We start from the raw sequence: 18,403 nt of genomic DNA on the forward strand, positions 1-18,403 counted from the left end.
CAAAAATGGTAGGTTATTATCAATGGTTGTTGTACTATACTTTGGTATCTTCAAAGTGGTTTCTAAAGAAAATAAGTAGATCTATACATGAGTGACCAATTGAATGTTCATTGACTATTCTCAATGGTTGCTGGAGGAAACACATAGTAATAAACATACATCCATTTATGAAATAGCATAGGAACAAAACAAACATTACAGAGTTATGGACAGATTAGAAGGAAAATATCAATGGCTGCTGTAATACATGGCGGTATCTTCAAATTGGTTTCTCAGGAAGACAGAGCTATGCAAGAAAGATCTAACAAGTAGTTACAGCCTAATGGTTGTGAAAAATAGTGTATTACCTCCTCAACAGTGACTCCTTTCACTGAGGTGTGACAGCTGGAAGGAAGACCAGGATTGAAAAAAAGGACCGAGAGACTAGCACCTACGTCTAGCAACAGGCTGTACAGAGCTGGCTAGGATATAACTTTATCCCCTCAATTGGCTTTAAGCAATGCAAATGAGTCTAGCCAAGGTGCTGATGTGTATCTTTAAGGCAATGCACAGGTCAGTGATGCTCCACCTATAGCTTCCAACTAGTATGCGTGAGCTTGGCTGAGTGATGCTTCACTGTCACCTGGAATTGAGCTTAAGAAAGAGAGCCTGACATCTCAGGGCCTGAAGACTACACATCAAAGCTGAAGCACAGACCCCAAAACACAAGATACTTCCTAAACTGTGTTAAGCCGATCACTCTTTTTGCATACCTCTCTCTCTCTCTCTGCATATAGCAGAGAGGCTATCTCACCTCCTACCTAGTCCAATTCACAGCATTTGCATACTTTCTACCATTCTCGAAGTCACTCGTCCCTGAACCACTCCCCTCTTCACAAATTAATGAAACCCAGGTTTAGTCGTGGGTCAAGGCCTTTGTTCTGGCTAACCATCATTCTAAGTGCATTTAGGGCCCCCTTTGCTCCCCACTTCTTCAGATATATGTTCATTTCTTTATTCTCACCATGAATTGCACTGGAATCTTACTAGAACTACAAACATAAATTCCACCGGACCACTACAAAGTCTGGGAAGGGCTTTCTATGCAATATCACATCATGGAATATTTTCATTATAGTTTTGTATTGAACATGAAAATAGTTGTTTCAGCATACTTCTGTATAAAACAAGTAGAAATACATGTTATATCACTATGGGGGAAATAGGTGCCTGAGAGGTGAAGCCATGGAGGAAAGAAGTTACTCTCTGACCAAAAGAATTAAGAATAGACAAATGGAAGACATCAAATGACAGTAAATCAAGGTAAAATTCACCCTCACTCTGAACCCTAAGTCTACTGTTTTTGACATTGTGTACCTTAGGTGGAAAACTGGACTAGAAAATTATCATTCTGGCTGTCAGCTCTTCAGAATGGATGAGTTGAAGATATGGCAACACAACCTCAGAAAACAAGTGAGAGAAGAGAAGTAAGAGCAAGAGTAGAGAAGAAATTAGGGTAGTGGAGGACTGCAAATAGCAGAACACCCAGCAGACAATGACTAACGGAAAGAATGGGCCCCCGTCAAATAAGAATCCAACTGCTCTGGAATTGGTAAGCTTTTGTTTTCCTGCTGTCATTTACACCATTTGACTCTGATCCTCATGACCACCAGAGTACAAGGATGCAAGGTGAAAGATAAAAGCTTCTTCCTGACTCAGATTTGCCTTATTTGCTGGAGCAGGATGGAAGTTTCCCCTCACAATTTCTTTCAATATCGCATTACCCAGAACCATATTCCACGGACACTATGACTCACTGGAGGTGGAATACTGACCAGGGTGCAGTATCACTATCATTGTGTGCTGAAGCTGACACTGACAATTTCTTTCATCTTTCTTATTCTCTGAGAACAAAGATTCAGGGGATGAACAACAGAAGAAGGGAAAGCACTGAGCAGGCTTTGCCACAACCAGGTTGTGCTCACGTAACTTCAAGTCACTTTGGTAGTACAGCTTGCCAGGAGCCCTTCTCAAAAGGCAGGAAGGAGCAAGTACAGGAAGAAATGCAAACATCTTCATAAAAAGTAATGTTAATGGAGAAAAAGCATAAATCTAGTAATCAGAGACATATGTTTACACAATATATCAGCAGTATATACAGTCATGAATTCAGAGAGATTAGTTCTAAGAACGCTGAGCATACCAAAAGCCTACAGATGCACAAGTCCCTTTTCTATAGAGGCGTAGAATTTGCATATAAACTACATATATCCTCTTATATACATGAAATCATTTCTGGATTACTTAAAATATTGAATACAATGTAAAGATCCAGGGGTCACACATGATGAGGGTCTTCTTGCTGTTTCTTGACGTTGTGGAAGGCAACACACAGGTGCATGAGAATGACAGAGAGGGCTAAATCCATCCCTTATATAGACCCCCACCTCAAGATAATAACCCCCTGCAATAACAGCATTAGTCCAACCATCATTTCTCATCTCACCTCTCAGCATTGTTACATGGGAGATTAAGTGCCCAACACATAGACTGGGGAACACACTGAAACCATAGCATCCAGCTCCAGAGAAAACTGGAAAAAACAACTTGAATTGGAGAAAACTAGTGACCTTAAGTCTTTTGTGATCAGGACTAGTTTTCCATCAAGACCTCAATCAAGAAATAACCCACTTCCAAGCTACCTCAGGTCATGGCAGGTTGTGGCTGTAAGACTTAGGACAGTTTGTTTTTTCAAAGCAAATAACAGTGAGAAAGAAACTCCGGTGAAACAGGTCACATTCTTGCATAGTCATATTTAAATAGCTTTGTACACCATCACCTTTGCCATTTTCTGCTGGTTATAAACTGAAAGAAACAACTAGGTGGCCCCTTCAATGCTTTGCCTAGGAAAGTCCTCAACTCAGTAACCAAGTTCATAACCTATAAGTTCTGCTTTACTAATAACTGCAAGATGAATTTTGCTGTTTTCTGGCATGAAATAAGGACTTTCTTCCTCCACTTCTCTAAGATGTGTTCCTCACTTCTGTCTCAGCCCTCACTTGGCAGCGACCTCGCAATCAGATTTGTATCAACAGTTTGCTCAAGGAAACTTAGGCTTTCTTTAGCACGCTTAGCAAAGCTCTTTCAGCCTACACTGACTTTCTGGTTCCAAAGCCTTTGTTGCCGTCTAATTATCTGAATGATAAAACCTTACTTCCAGATACCAATTCCATCAATTCTACTGATCTACAGGAATAAAAATAGACATGTACAATCCATCTACAGAGTGGAAATTTGAAGCTAGTTTTCTAAACTGCCAAAGCAGGAGCAAATTAAGTTTATATTACCTTCTAAAAGTAATTAAAAATGAACATTAGATTATAATAAATGCATTATTTATAGTTTAAATAAAAAATACATTGCTGATCATTGAAAGGACTATATTTCAGGCCAATTTCTTTCTCAAGAATACACCAGAGCTGGGGAAAAACCATACTGAAATCATAACAGCAACATTAATATGGGTGATTTAGGGGCTGGGGATTTAGCTCAGAGGCACAGTGCCTGCCTGGCAAGCACAAGGTCACAAGTTCAATTCCTGGTACCAGAAAACAAACAAACAAACAAACAAAATGTGGGTGATTTAGCAAAAGAAGTATGATGCCTAGCTATCATGGATTCTGGTAAGGGAGGTCTTCCAAACCATACCAAAACTTGCTCAAGTGATAGTATAAATCCTGAAAGAGATGGTGATCAGAGACTCAGGGACAAACTTATAAATCGGATGGTGGTGTGTTTCTTCCAGTATGTGACCTCATGTGAGTGATATCATGCAAAAATGCAGTCAAGCATCACTTAAGGAAATTACTGTTTCTGTTAATGTTGATAATATGTGATTGCCAATTAATCCAGTGTTATTTTGAACCAACTTTTACCTCTTATTCTAAAAAGATTATGTACAAGATAGTCTAGGTTAAAAATATTACTCCATTTGGCATTAATGAAGCTCTAATCAGGGTCTAGATTGCCACATAACTGACTGCGCTGAACTGTTATCAGCTATGTGTTTAAAATCTTACAAAAAAAGTTATCTCATTAGGAAAAATAAGTTTTTAGTTAACTGTAAATTTGGTTTCTAAAAGAAAAAACTAATGCTAACCTAGACATACAATCCTCATAATCTGTACCTGTTTTGATTTCTAAGGCAGTAGGTATTGACAATAATTTTGTTTTCTAAAATGCATCCTTCTGAGGACAATGAAAATAGTATGTAACACCTATAAAGTCATCATTATTGCCACAAGTCAAGATGCTCTGATTAATCCATCATTATTTGAGTCCAAAACTATCCTTACTGACACTAAAATGTTGTCATCCTAAAATTCTTCCAACCAATTATCATAAACATTGAGAAGAAAATATAAAAGTTACATTAAGGTTGAAATGTTGGTGCTGATCATGATCTTGCCTTGGTGCTTGTTAATAGGTATTTGGTACAGAATTAAATGTGCTGAAATTAGGCATTCATGCTCAATCTCATGAAATTATGTTGTGGAAGTTTCAATGAAAGTTTAGTAAGTGATATGGATAATACAGTTGCCAGGTTTTCAGTTAATGAATTGTTCTGTTTTTAGTAGGAGCAAAGCACTGCTTCTTTGATTATTTTTACCACCAAAAGCAAAAGAATAAAGTTGGCATTCATTAATTTAAATATATAAGTACACTACTTTTTGTTATTTTTTTTTCAGTACTGGGGATCAAGCCCAGGACCTTGCTCATGGTAGGCAAGTGCTTTATGTACCACTAATCAACATCCTCATTCAAATACATGACTGTATCTCATTGCATATAACACATAATTAACTGTAGGAGAAACCATTACATTACACATAACTAAGAAAAAAGTTTTGAATTAAACCATGAGGCAATGCTTTTTTGTCACTTAGAGAGTTTATGCTTATTGGAAAATTTCTTTTAGATATTAAATATATATTTTATTGTGTTACTCTTATGCATATATAAAAAGGAATATATTTGCAAAATAAATCAATAAAGGAATTTCCAAGCTACTCTGCATTTAGAGCCTGCTCTTGTGAATCATATTTTGATTGACCATCACTGATGTCTATGCATTTTCCAAACAAGACTCTCCTTTGCAGCTTCAAGGCTGTGGCTATGCACATCCCTTAAAAGAAGCTTCTACATTGCTGAAGGAATATTTTTCCATGACACTGACCCACATATCACAAATTTCCATGCTGACTTTCTGGCTTTTACCACAAAGTACCAAGAGCAGATTTTCAGATAATTTTCACTCAGTAATTACAACTGTGTCATGACTACAATTCAGCAAATAGAAATTTTGTAAGATGTTAAAATTCATTAGAGGAACCCTGACCTCTGAGAGGTTAAAATATAAAAGAATGTTTACCTTAGAATTAATAAAATATGGAAAATATTTTTTCTTATTTGGTATAATCATCACATTTAGGAAGCATGTCAAGATTGGTCCCAAAGTGATTCTTTTATGGCCGCCTCATAATTTTTTTTTAAATAAAGGGATATAATAGAAATAGTAAATGTTATACTGTAAATATAATTCTCTGTCTGAAGGATTTCCAAGTTTTTCAGATCATAAAATGTTTCAAGTTTCAATTGAGATATATTTCAAATGTCAAATAATAATGGCACTGTCACATGATTGCCAACATTACAAATAAAAGAAGAAACTTGATCCCAGGATGTTGCCAGTAACCATTTTGTCGCAGAAAGAAAACAGATAAAAAGACAGGTATGCTCACATTCTCTGAAAAACATGTTTGATTCCAAAGGTTTATATTAGATCTAATTCCAATGAATGCTATGTTCCTTCTTGACAACTTTTTAACATAATGTATGCGGTGCACATGCAACAATTTTTTAACAATGGAAATAGTTTAATTGTGGTCATGCTTTTACCCAAGAATTACAACTTTAAATTTTTATTTTCTATGAGTATATTTAATTCCAATCCTCTGATTAGGGTATTTCTATAAATTTATTTTTAGGTCACAAAAAAACCTTCCAAATGCTAGTGATGCAAAGGACTTTTGTTGTTGTTGTTATCTTTTTTACGGCTGGGGATATAGCTCAGTGGCATAAGTGCCTGCCTGGCAAGCACAAAGTCCTGAGTTCAATTCCCAGGACTAAAAAAAGTTATCTTTTTTTACTAGTTAATACACATTTGTACATAACGTTTATATTTCCTGTGGAGAACTGGTACATATACGTAACATATCTTAATTCCCTTCTTCATCCCCTTTCTTCTCCTGTCTTCCCCCCTACCCATCTCTTCATCTCTCCCCCCTTTTTAGTACATGTTTTCAGTTCATAACTTTTACCTTCCTTCTGTGGAGTTGGTACATGTACATAACACATCTTAATTCTTTTCTTTGTCCTCCCCAGCTTTCCTTCGCCTCCATTTCTTGATACTTTTCCACTTTAACAAAATATCTATCCCCCTCATTCTTTTATTTTCCTCTATTTGTTATTTTACTCTCTTATCTATCATCTATGTTTTATTTTGTTCTTTATACTTTGTTTCTCATATAAGAGAAACCATGTGATATTTAAGCTTGTGTCTGATTCATTTCATTTAACATGCTCTCAGAACGCATCCATTTCCTCAACATTTACCTTTCTTTACGGCAGAATAGCACTCCACTGTGTATAAACACCATAATTTCTTTATCATCTGCTGATGGACTTATAGGCCACTTCCAAGATTCAGTTGTTATGAGTTGTGCTGCTAGAAATATGGATATGCATAGATCACTATAATGTGACGTTTCTACCTCTTTGAGGAAGATAGCTAGAAGGGGAATATGTGGGTAAATGGAAAATCTAGTTTCAGTTTTTTGAGGACCCTCCAAAATGATTTCTATAGTGCGTTTTTCAAATATTTCATTTTATACACCTCTTTGACATTAGTCAAGGTTGACTAAGTATCACCTACATCCTATTTTTTTTTTAAAAAAAAAAAGGCTTTATCAGAACATGGTTCCACCTTTCCATTTATGTATTTTTATGGCTGCTTTGCCACTTAACAAAACTGAATAGTTGAGGTAGAGATTGTATACCACACAGAGCCAAAATGTATTTATTTTACAGAAAAAAAAATCTTTGAGCCCCAATGTGGAGTAAGGTAATGGTTTAAAAAGCATCCACCTTGCATACTACAGCTCACCTCCAGAACAACTTGTTTTCCACTTTAATAATGAGAAAACTTAGGCTATTATTTAACAATAATGAGCTGTAATTATTATTATCTGTATAGTAATGCTTAGAAGAAACAAAACCTCCAATTGTTCCTTAAAGTACAAGGAAAACTTAACTTCAATACATTATAAAATTTCTTGAGTTCACACATCAAACTAAAGACTATTAACAGCACTAGTTTCGTAACGCAGTTGACACCCTGCCTCCCAGTGTTACAGAGAAAATCTACTTGGTACACTTAGTTCCACTATACTTTCAGGAAGAACCTCAACCAATCTCATTTTCAAGTGTCAAATATTATTTTTAAGTGGATAAACTGAGGAATAGAGACAGAAATTTCTAATTAACCTTATATTTGTCTCCTGTGTCCTCCTTCCATTATTCTGGATACATGTACAGCGCCCTTGACATCAGAGTCAGGGAGAGGTGTGCAACCCAGACTGGGCCATTTATAAAGTCTCATTTTAAGAGTTTAGGTAGCTGACAAGCAGGCAGTCAGAGCAGCCTAAAACAGAGTTGGATAAAAGCATATAGCACACACACCAAGGTGACAGTTAATTCAAGCCGTGAAGCTAGTTAAACTTAGAAATGAAAAAGAAAACAGGAAAAAAAAGAGAAAAAGTATTAGAATGAAGAGACAAAGACTCTTCTTCCCAGGAAGAAGGTTTTATAGAGTATGCTCAGTTAGTTAAGAATTTCTCTCTACCTCTGGACTGGACTTCAAAGAACACTAGAAATACAAAATAACTGGTTTCCTTTGAATTTATTTTCCTTAAAACAAGCAGAGCAAGTGACCCCACCACCACCACCATACTCTATTTATTCATATAAAAGCAGGACAGAGAAGACAATTTGGACTTCCTTTCCAAGTCCCATTCTGGAGACAGGAGCTATTTCTCTTATTTCCAATAAATACTCTCCCAGTTCCTCCTTCTGTATGTGATTTCATCCTCTGACTTTGTGACACCACACAGTCAGTTTGTATAGAATTAGCGGCTTCATTATTTCAATGATCAAAGTGATGGGTTCAAGAAAAGGGAGATGCCAAGTCACCACACTTTTGTGGGTAATTTGCAGTTTTGAGAAGAGTGTAATCTTTTTCAGTGTTTGGATCTCAGCACTGCAAGTCAGGCTGAAAATTTCATTAGCCATCATTCTAGCTATCCAAGTAGTCCAGAAAGAAAAACACTCAAAAACAAAAGAGCCCAGCCAAAAAAGCAGCAGAGATAAAAAAGGAAGGAGAATCTTGACAAAGACTGAGGCTCTTGACTACAGACATCACAAAAGATGGCTTGATTCTTACCATCATCTTCAATTTTAGATAGAGCAGCCCCCAAATTACCCCTTTTCCTCGACCAGGTTAAGCTGTTGTAATTACAACCAAGATTTCCAAGAGGCCCAAACAGTCTTCAGTGAATGCAGAAAATGCCACCAATTTGACAGATGTAACCTCTCTCTCTCTTAAAGGCAATAATAGCAACAGAACTTAAAATAGCAATACTATTTGCTTCTGGAAGCTTTTCCTCTCTTCTCCTTTAATGGTTTAAGAAACAAAACAACTTAAAAAAATAACAAACAGTATTCGCACAATTTTTGCTCCAATTTAGCATGCAGGCATTTTATCTGCCGTGTGCTCTTCAAAGCAGATTAATTCAAATCACACAGCCTTCCTCTCCATTTATCCTTTGTATCTTTCTGTCTCTGCTTCACTTATAAAAGATAATGTATGAAAGTTTAAAAAATAATTTATATAAAATCTGCTATAAGCATTTAGCTAAAGTATCAAATCCATTTGCATTCGGTTAGATACAAGAAGAGCAGAACTTTCTTTGGTTTTGAGGAAGGCACATCTGTAAAATGATCCAAAAGGTAATATACGTGAGAACCAAACCTCTTTTTTTTAAACTTGGCTGATCCTCCCCTGCTGTGTGCATCTAAAGTTTTGCCTCTGAGAATAGAACTTATTAGCAATCCTAAAGTAAAAAGAACAGGATATTTTTCAACAAGGGCCTCTGCTTTGCCAAACATCCCCGAGTTTGTCTCTGAGGACTTGAAAAGAAAGGAAAGAATGAAGAACGGAAACCATAAAGCATGCAGTAAGGCTATCATCTAATTACGGAATGAATGGTACAGTTGTTTTGTCTGATTGCACTAAGCTAGTTATCCACTGCTAGCTTCATTGACAAAAAGGGAATCTACACAAATTATAGGGAAATTCAAGCACTGAAGGAATGTTTTGCTTCAGAGATTTGCAATGACTATGGGCTTTGGTTTTTGGCAAAGTCTGTCTTTGCTGTATGAACTCAGCTGTGCTAGGTCAGGCTGAAGCGTTCCCAAAAGCCTAGAAGAGGACAGACTTCCTTGTCATCTGTATCCCATCAATAAATTAAAACGATGTTCTCCAGTTCGTGTTTGTTTTTTGGCAGGCTAATCTGCAATCAGAAAAAGAAAAGCCTTTCATTTGTGGACTCCATCTAAAGGAAGGAAGCTTTTGTATGTGGATTCACCGGAGACCAAAATATTAAAAAGTGGAAGAGAAAAACCATATGTTGCAGTTCTCATAAGCAAGCAGCTCAAAGTCCTGGTTAAAGAAATGCTTGAGTTTTATTATACAGAGAAGTGAATATTTTACTATGAGAAGAGGATATACTAATAATAATATTAATACCTCACAAACAATGACATTTTAACTAATTTTCTCTAACTTTTTAAATCAGAAAAATACGCAAATTAGGTATATCTAAAACACATGAAATGATGAAAAATTTTAACTAAATTCTTTAAGATTTGTAGGAGGGCAGTGACAGAACCAATGAATAGAAATAGGGGACAATTTTCCTACACTCATGGCTCCTTTTACCAATAGGCAAGGTAATTTCTATTTGCAGCAAGAACGTGCAATTTAAAGTAAACATGGGGATATCATAATAGTGATTGCCTGCACCTTATTTCGTAGTCTATTAAATAAGGCAAGGTTAAGACATTCTTCTTATTTCTCTTTACTAAGGAGAGCTTATCCTTATTCTTATATCACTGTGATCTGATAGCCCACTGATCAGAAAAGGTTTGACACAGTCCTTTTAAACTTCCTCTCAGAGAATGCATAATCCAGACTATACTGGTGTTTAGTTTCCTTTTTGTCTTTGAAACAGCCAAATAATAAATTCTCCTTTAATACATGTATTATTTTAAAAATATGGCTTCTAATGCAAAATTTTACTACTTTATGCCTTCCTATACCAGTCATTCAGCTTTTAATAGAGGCAAATTTACATCTATTGTTTTTCTTTCCTGGTATAGTCACTTGTAAAGCCATATGCAGATTAAGTACAAGGCCTGCAGTTGATAAAACTCTGAAAGTCATCAGAATCAGAATGGAGTCACTTGCATCAACACCAACAAAAAAATTTAACTTATGAGTATGGTTTCTAGTTGCATCCATTTACCTGTAAAAGTCTCAAGTTGATCCTTCTTTATGGCTGAGCAGTAGTCCATTATATAAAAAGACCACATCTTTTTTATCCATTCCTCAGTCGATCCTCATTTGGGTTGTTTCCAAGATTTAACTACTACAAATTGTGCTGCTATGAACATGAGGGCACATATGTCGCTCTAGTATGGTGTTTTTAATTCTTCTTGGAAGATACCCAGGAAGGGAATAGCTAGGTCAAATGGGACCTCTAATTCTAATATTTAAAGAATCTCCACACTGATTTCCACAGTGGTTGCACCAATCTACACTCCCACCAGCAGTGGAGAAGGGTTCCTTTTCCCCCACCGCCCCTCCAGCATTTGTTATTGGTTGATTTCTTGATGATAGCCATTCTTTCTGGGGCAAGATGGTATTTTAGTGTTGTTTTAATTTGCATTTCTTGAATGACCAATGATGTTGAACATTTTTTTCATATATTTATTTGATGTTTGTAATTTTTCATCTGAGAAGTGTAATTTATCTCAGATGCCCATTTTTTGACTGAGTCCTTGAATTTGAATCCCTTTTCCTTTCTGTAGCTCAGGATGACATAAAAGTCTCAATCATCTAGCTGGTCTTCTGATTCCAATTTTTCTGTGGAACGCTCATGCATACATATATAATTAAAATATTTTTCTCCTGTGACTGTCTTCTGCCCATTTAATTCACAGACTAGCCAAAATATCTAGAAGAATAGAAGAAAGCAATCTTTCCTTCCTAAGAGTATATTGCTAGGAGTGTAAATATATAGCTTTGTTTACTCAGTAAATAACTAAATGTGCACTCACCAGTTTACTGCAAAAAGGATTAATCCCACAAGCCAAAGGATTTTGTTTCCAGTTCTTGGGTACTGAATCATGAACAATACAGACTTGGGAGCCAATCCATGTGAACTGGAATAGTTCCTGAATTTCTCTGAATGTCAGCTTCCTCATCTTAAAATTGTTCTTTTATTTGAGACAGGGTCTCGCTATGCAGTTCAGGCTGGACTTGAGCTCACTTTGTAACCTAAGCTGGCCTCAAACTCACAGCAATTTTCCTGCTTCAGCCTCCTAGTGCTGGGATTATAGGCATGAACCACCACACCCGGCCTCATCTTAAAATTAGGATAAAAACAATGCTCAATTTATAGGACTGTAGTATATCTGGCAAGCGATAATCTCTATGTAAGTATTTGTTCTATAAAAATAAATTACTTTTCTGCTGAGAATAAAGATTTTATGTTCATTTTTCCATGCTCAGTTTTTCTGATTGTAATAGAGAAAAAAACGGGTGCTTCTTACATCATGGAGATGTAGGCATGGAAGGAGTTTTTCTTTTACTATCTGAATGTTCCATATTTGACTATGAAATAAACTGGTGAATTAACAGGATAAAAGTAAACACAAATTTATTGTGTGTATATGTACATGGGAGTCACACTAATTATGAGTCAAAGGGCCAAATTGTTGAAGTTTGAAAGCAATCTAAACTGTACAAAGAAACCGACTCTCCTAATGGGGAGGTGGCCACACAGGCTATGAGAAGGGAGGGGACAAAAGGGACAATGAACAAAGGTTGTCTTCTTATCAGATAAACTCTCTCGGGTAGCTCTCCCCAGAAGACTATGCGGTATGTTTGCCAAGATTATAAGGAAGTGGCTCTATATAATTACATTCCTTCCACAAGAATTTATCTTAGTCAGATAGGGAAGTTTCAGAATAATATTCCCCACTTCAACCCCTTGCCCTAGTCTTCAGAGAAGGTCAGAGACACTTTTGTTCTGAGGTTGTCTGAGGCCCTTCGATTTCAGTTCAGAGCATTCAGCCTGCCAAAGTGCGATATTTAGGGTACGTTTTCTGAGCTCCAGCACAGGTCTCCGAAGAGGAAGGTATCTTATCTGTTGCCCCAGCACACTTTGAGATACAAGTGTTAAGAAGGACAAACATTTTTCCATCTACCTTTCATAGTTCTTTCTGGGAGGCTAAGATGGGAGAATAGCAAGTTGAAGCCCAACCGGGGCAATTTAGCAATGTAGAGAGACGCTGTCTCAAATTAGAAAGTTTAAAAAAGGTTGGAAAAGAAAGTCATTGTGAAGGCACTGGGCTCAATCTTCCACATTAGAAAGAAAGACAAGAAAAAAAGAAAGAAAGAAGGAAGGAAAGAAGAAAGGAAGGAAGGAAGGGAGAGGGGGAAGAACGGAGCAAGGAAGGAAGTGAAAGAAAGAAAAAGAAAGAAAGAAAGAAAGAAAGAAAGAAAGAAAGAAAGAAAGAAAGAAAGAAAGAAAAATGAAAAGAGACAGTAGATTGAATTGGAAAAAAAGTTTTTTAGGAAACAAAACCCAATAATTAAAATAATAAGGCAGCCAGGCCTGGCGGCGCACGCCTGTAATCCCAGCACTTGGGAGGCTGAAGCAGGAGGATGGTTGCAAGTTTGAGACCAGCCTGGGCTACAAAGTGAGCGCAAGGCCAGCCTAAACTGCAGAGCAAGACCCAGTCTCAAAAAGACAAAAATAATAATAATAATAATGTAGATAGTTAAAGGAATAAAAATATGAGTAAGCAATTAATATAAAAGAAAACACACTAAACAAATGAAATATTAAAGGCTTAACCTTACTACTAACAAGAAGTATGCCGTCATTTAAAGACAATGGCACATTTTATGACTAATAAATCTTATCACCAAAGCTGGAGGCCCAACTCAGTGATAGAGCACTTGCCTAGCATGCACCTAACACTGCTTAAAAAAAATTAATTTTAAAATAATTTTCATATAATTACTAATTATTTCCCTTAAAACTAGACAATATTTCCCTTAAAACTAGACGGTAGCAACAAAATATATACACACAATGTTGTTGTCAACCTAATTTACAATCTTTTAGAAAGCAATTTTCCAGTACATACCAAACCATGTGGAATTTATTTTCTATGAAAAATAAAACAGGAGAAATAGTGCCTGTATTTGCATTCTAGTGGAGAAAAAAAAATATCTATTCCTGACCTACCACAAAGTTTATACTAAGACTCCAATAACAAAAGATAGATTAGCAAGATAAATATAAACAGAACAAAAAAATCACAATAAAAAAGTATGCCTTTCTTCTACTAATTTGAGTTTGGAAATTAGAGGAAAGGAAATTGGAAAAGAAGAAACAAGGGAGGTGGGCACAGTACGACATATCTGTAATCCCTCTGGGAGACTGAGGCAAGAGAATTTCAGGTTCAAGTCCAACCTGGACTTGTAACTTAGCAAGACTCTCTCAAAATAGATAGATAGATAGATGATAAATAGGTAAGTAGGCTGGTAATGTAGCTGAGTGCAAAGCCCTAGGTTCAGTACCTGGGGAGGTAGGGGAACAAGGAGAAATTTCCACTTTCTACTCTGCACTAAGCATTTCAGAGCTCTGGGAGGGCTGACTTCGGGAAGAATTCTTACCTTCCTGCCAGCACTTTGTCAGTTGTTCTAGGATATCATCCGCAGCTTTCAGAGCAAATGGGGAGGCTCAGTCACCTTATGTCAGATGCTCGCAAATACCGGGGAGAAAAATATCTTTTCACATAAAAATGAAATATATTTTCATCACCTGTCCCAAGTTTTATGGCTGAAACCTCTATAACAAAAGACAGAGTAACAAGAGACAAGCATATAAATTTATTTAATATATGCTTTATGTAACATGAGAGTCTTAGGAAATGAAGACAAAGAATCAAAATAAAATGTTTTATTTATATGGAGAATTGATCCCCAACACCATAAAAGTCTAGAGAAACATTTAGTAAAATATTCTAATAACTACATTAAAGTAATAGGATTATTGGTGATTATTTTCCTTTGCCTTAAAGTTTTTCAAAATATTATTTTATGACTTTTGTAACACAGAGTAGAAAGCCAGATGCCTACTGGTGATAGCTGGTTTCTGTAACTTGTGGAAAGAAGTGGACACAAGAAACTGTTATGGTTTATATCTAAAATGTCCCCAAAAAAGTCTCATGTGTTCAGAGGTGGGGCTTTTGGAAGGTAACTGGATCATCAGAGTGCTATAATCTTACGTGGATTAATCCACTTATGAGTTCATAGTAGAATGTGCTCTTAGGAAGTGAGGCTTTTCCCAGGAGAATATTCTTCTCCTCTGCTCCTTTCTGCTCTCTCTCTTCCTACCGATCATGAGTAGAACAGTTTTCCTCTCCCATGCCCTTCTGCCATGCTTTCTTTTTGCCTTGGATCCAACCGTGGACTGAAATGTCCAAAACCATGAGCAAAAACCATGATGTAAAACAGGAGTCTGAAAAAATTAATTTAGTACTAAAATAACACTATTATAGATTAAAATATAAGAAACAATAGGCACACTAAAAACATAATTTCCAGTGTTAAAAGATGTCTTTAAAATCATTCTTGAGTATAGTAAAGAACGAAGATCAAAATAGGAAAAGGAGTGTAAATACTGATTATAAAGATATTCCAGTGTAAGGCTAAATGAAATGTCTGTGGGGTTTTTTTTGTTTTGTTTTGTTGTTTTGTTTTTTGTTTTGTTTTGTTGGTACTGGGAATTGAACTCAGGACCTTGTACTTGCCAGGCAGGTGCTTATGCCATTGAGCTGTATCCCTGGCCCTGGAATGTCTGAAATAAAAATTCAGCTGTTGAATTCTCTTTAAGAAACATGTTTAATCATTACCATCTTTTTAAAAATGAGAAATAAACTGGGTCAATGATTAAAAATCAAAGTATCATGATTATTGATAAAGGCTGAGGATGCTTAGTTGGTCGGCATGTGTCTGAGCCATTTTACTGGGCATGCTTGCCCTGCCTATTTAGGCAATGCTGAATCAGACTGGGCCATTCACTCGAGAAATGGGAGAATAGGATAATGAGTGGACCATGATGAAACCAACGTGAATTTCTGCTCTTTGAAGGCTGCCAACCCCTTTGCACAAAATGGACAGGACTGACCTAAATGTTCCCAATTTATTTTTCCAAAATGATCATTGATAAGTCATTCTATCTTCCTTTTAGTAGAAGGAAGAAGTGGATAGAGGCTATGAATTATATTAATTGAACATGCATTGTAAGAGGAAACCCTGAACTCACTCTCAGTTTGGAAGAGCTCTCAAAATGTATTGTAGAATCTTCAAACTTCAACTGCTACCAAGTCCCTTTGCAGTTACTATGTTATGCATTTCCCATTTTCTTGTTTTCAAATGGGACACTGTACTGCAATTACCCCATCTTAAAACCATCATTGTATATTGGATGGGTAAAATACAAAAAATTTATAATTTCAGTTTTAGAATTTCTGACCAAAAAGCACAACGCCTAGACCTGCTATAGAGACTACTGCACCTCTCCAGATATCTTGAACTTTGTCTTGCTCTTATTAATTTGTGTGGCTCTTTGACTGTTTCCTTTGGAGTCGAGTAGGTGCATTTCATACATAAAAAAGAGGCAGAATCAAATATTTTGTTCCACAGAGCAAGCATGGAAGATACTACGGTATACCCTATTTCCTCTCCTTCCAGGAAAACAGAAGGATTGTATTTCTCTTTCATGTAACTTTCTGAGGCCAGGAAAACGCAAGTGGAAGTGTGCCATATGTTTCTTCCATATGGTAGTTTTAAGAGCCAGGACGCAGTTCTCCACATTCCTTCTTTTATACTTCTGTGTTTTTGCCCTGGTGATTATGGAACCAAGTGCTGAGATGGAGCATCTGTCAGCTTATGTCCTTGAAAAACGACTGTGAATAAAAGCCCTGCAGACCATCGAGGGCTTGTTGCACATGAAAGAACTAAAGTTGTCTGTATTAAGCACTACTGGGGTTTAGGGGTTGTCACTGCAGCATGACCAGTGCATTCTAATATGTATGCTGCTTCTTGCAAACATAGAAATTTGAGTGAGGAAATGCTGGTCTCCTGCTATTAGATAGGTGCTGTTTTTTCCTTTCAAATACACTTAAAGCTTTCATTTTTATTCCCCTCAGTGCTAAGTTTCATATGGGTTCTAGCTGATCTGACAATACTATAAATTCTTATGAACAGGTGTGTTCAGGCCAATACTTCAATGAATGTTGTTGGGTTTTTTTTGTTTTGGTTTGGTTTTTTTTGTTTTGTTTTGTTTTGTTTTTTGTCTTTTTGAGACAGGGCCTTATTATGTAGTTCAGGCTGACCTTGAACTTACTTTGTAGCCCAGGCTGGCCTCGAAATCACAGGGATCTTCCTGCCTCAGCCTCCCAAGTGCTGGGATTACAGGAGTGCACCACCACGCCCAGCTTGGATGGTTTTTTTTTTTTTGTACTGGGAATCAAGCTCAGGACCTTGTGCCTGCCAGGCAGGGCCTGTGCCACTAAGCAGTATCCCCAGCCCACCATTTTTTTTTTTTTTTGCTACTGAATGGTTTAGACTTTTTTTAAACTTCTAAGTAAGTTTTCATTTGCTTCCAGATTTAAGTAGAAAAACTATCCTGAAGATTTCTTACTTGAAGTAGCGGGTAATGTTTCATAAGACTGAACTCCTGAGAGCCTAGCAAAGAGGAGTACCATGAATATTCTAAACTCTGAAAATCATTTCTGTAATATCTTTTTCTTTTTTTAACATGTTTTTTGTCAAATATGTGTGTTCCTTCTCTTCCTCTCAGAAAGATTCCACTGAATTTGTGTCTGACATTGACAAACTTGGATCTGAAACTAGAATATAAGGCCAAAATCTCAAGTGTTTTATGTTTACTTGAACCAGTTTTAGAGGAAGATGGGTGGTCAAAAATGAAACGGACCTCTTCAGGCCTCTTTTCTCCAGTTTTAAACTTGGATGCATGTAGCACTTAGTTACTGCCATGTAACTAATTATCCCAAAACTTCAAGGGTTAAGGCAGAAACTATTATGGTTTCTTATGAGTCTACATAGGAGCTGGACTGTTCTGTTGGTCTGGGCTTGATTTAGTCATGCGTCTTTGGGTTCCTGCAGGTGTTTGTAGTTAGCTTAAGACTATGGGCACGATAGTTGGTGTGTTGGTACACACCTGTCACCAGTTTGAGCTCAGCCTGGGCAATTTAGAAATTTAGCTAGACCTTGTCTCAAAATAAAATATTCAAAATCAACTGGGGATGTAGCTTAGTGCAAAGACCTGTATTCAAACCCCAGTACTACAAAAAAAAAAAAAAAAAAAAAAAAAGACAAAAGAAAGAATAGGGGTTAGGTGACCTAAGCTGGTAACACTAGAAGAATGTTTCTGCTCCCAGGGTCTCATCCTTCAGTAAACTACACATGCTCATTTTCATGGTGATATATGAGTTCCTGAAGAAAAATAGAATAACTCAAGTATTTTTTCAAACCTCTACCTGTATCGTATTCCTTATTCACTGGCCTGGGCTGGCTTTAGCGTAGCAGCACCTTCCAGATGCCTACCTAATTTTCTGTGGTCTGGTTCTTCCACTGGCCAAAGAAATCCTGGTGGACACATTCACAATGAAGCATAGCACTGTCAAAGTGCACAGACCTAAGAAGCAATAGGAATGATTCTTGGAATTAGGTATCACAGTTCTGCTAATGTGCTTAGGAAGAGTTAAGCTCTCATAAAAACTATGCTGGCCTGAATTCTAGGACAGTCCTTATAATCCTTTCACTCTCCACGAGACTGAGCAGTGCACCATCTTCTCCTCCAAAGCCAGGAAGTGATGCCCAGAGGGAGGACCAGAGCTCCCCCAAAGTGAACCACAGCCA

At 36.8% G+C, this 18,403-nt stretch overlaps 1 long non-coding RNA gene across 1 annotated transcript in view; it reads right to left on the reverse strand.

Moving 5' to 3' along the window:
• The window catches only part of LOC102007293, a 68,563-nt gene extending 50,394 nt beyond the window's left edge, over window positions 1-18,169 (reverse strand). The window contains exons 1-2 of the long non-coding RNA XR_259322.1: window positions 18,022-18,169; window positions 14,129-14,303 (exon numbers count right to left, since the gene is read on the reverse strand). This is a non-coding gene — a long non-coding RNA (uncharacterized LOC102007293). The remainder of the gene's footprint in view (window positions 1-14,128; window positions 14,304-18,021) is intronic.
• Window positions 18,170-18,403: the final 234 nt, after the last annotated feature.

Source organism: Chinchilla lanigera, unplaced genomic scaffold (assembly GCF_000276665.1).
Source record: "Chinchilla lanigera isolate Chin_1 unplaced genomic scaffold, ChiLan1.0 scaffold00003, whole genome shotgun sequence".
Classification (NCBI taxonomy): Eukaryota; Metazoa; Chordata; class Mammalia; order Rodentia; family Chinchillidae; genus Chinchilla; species Chinchilla lanigera.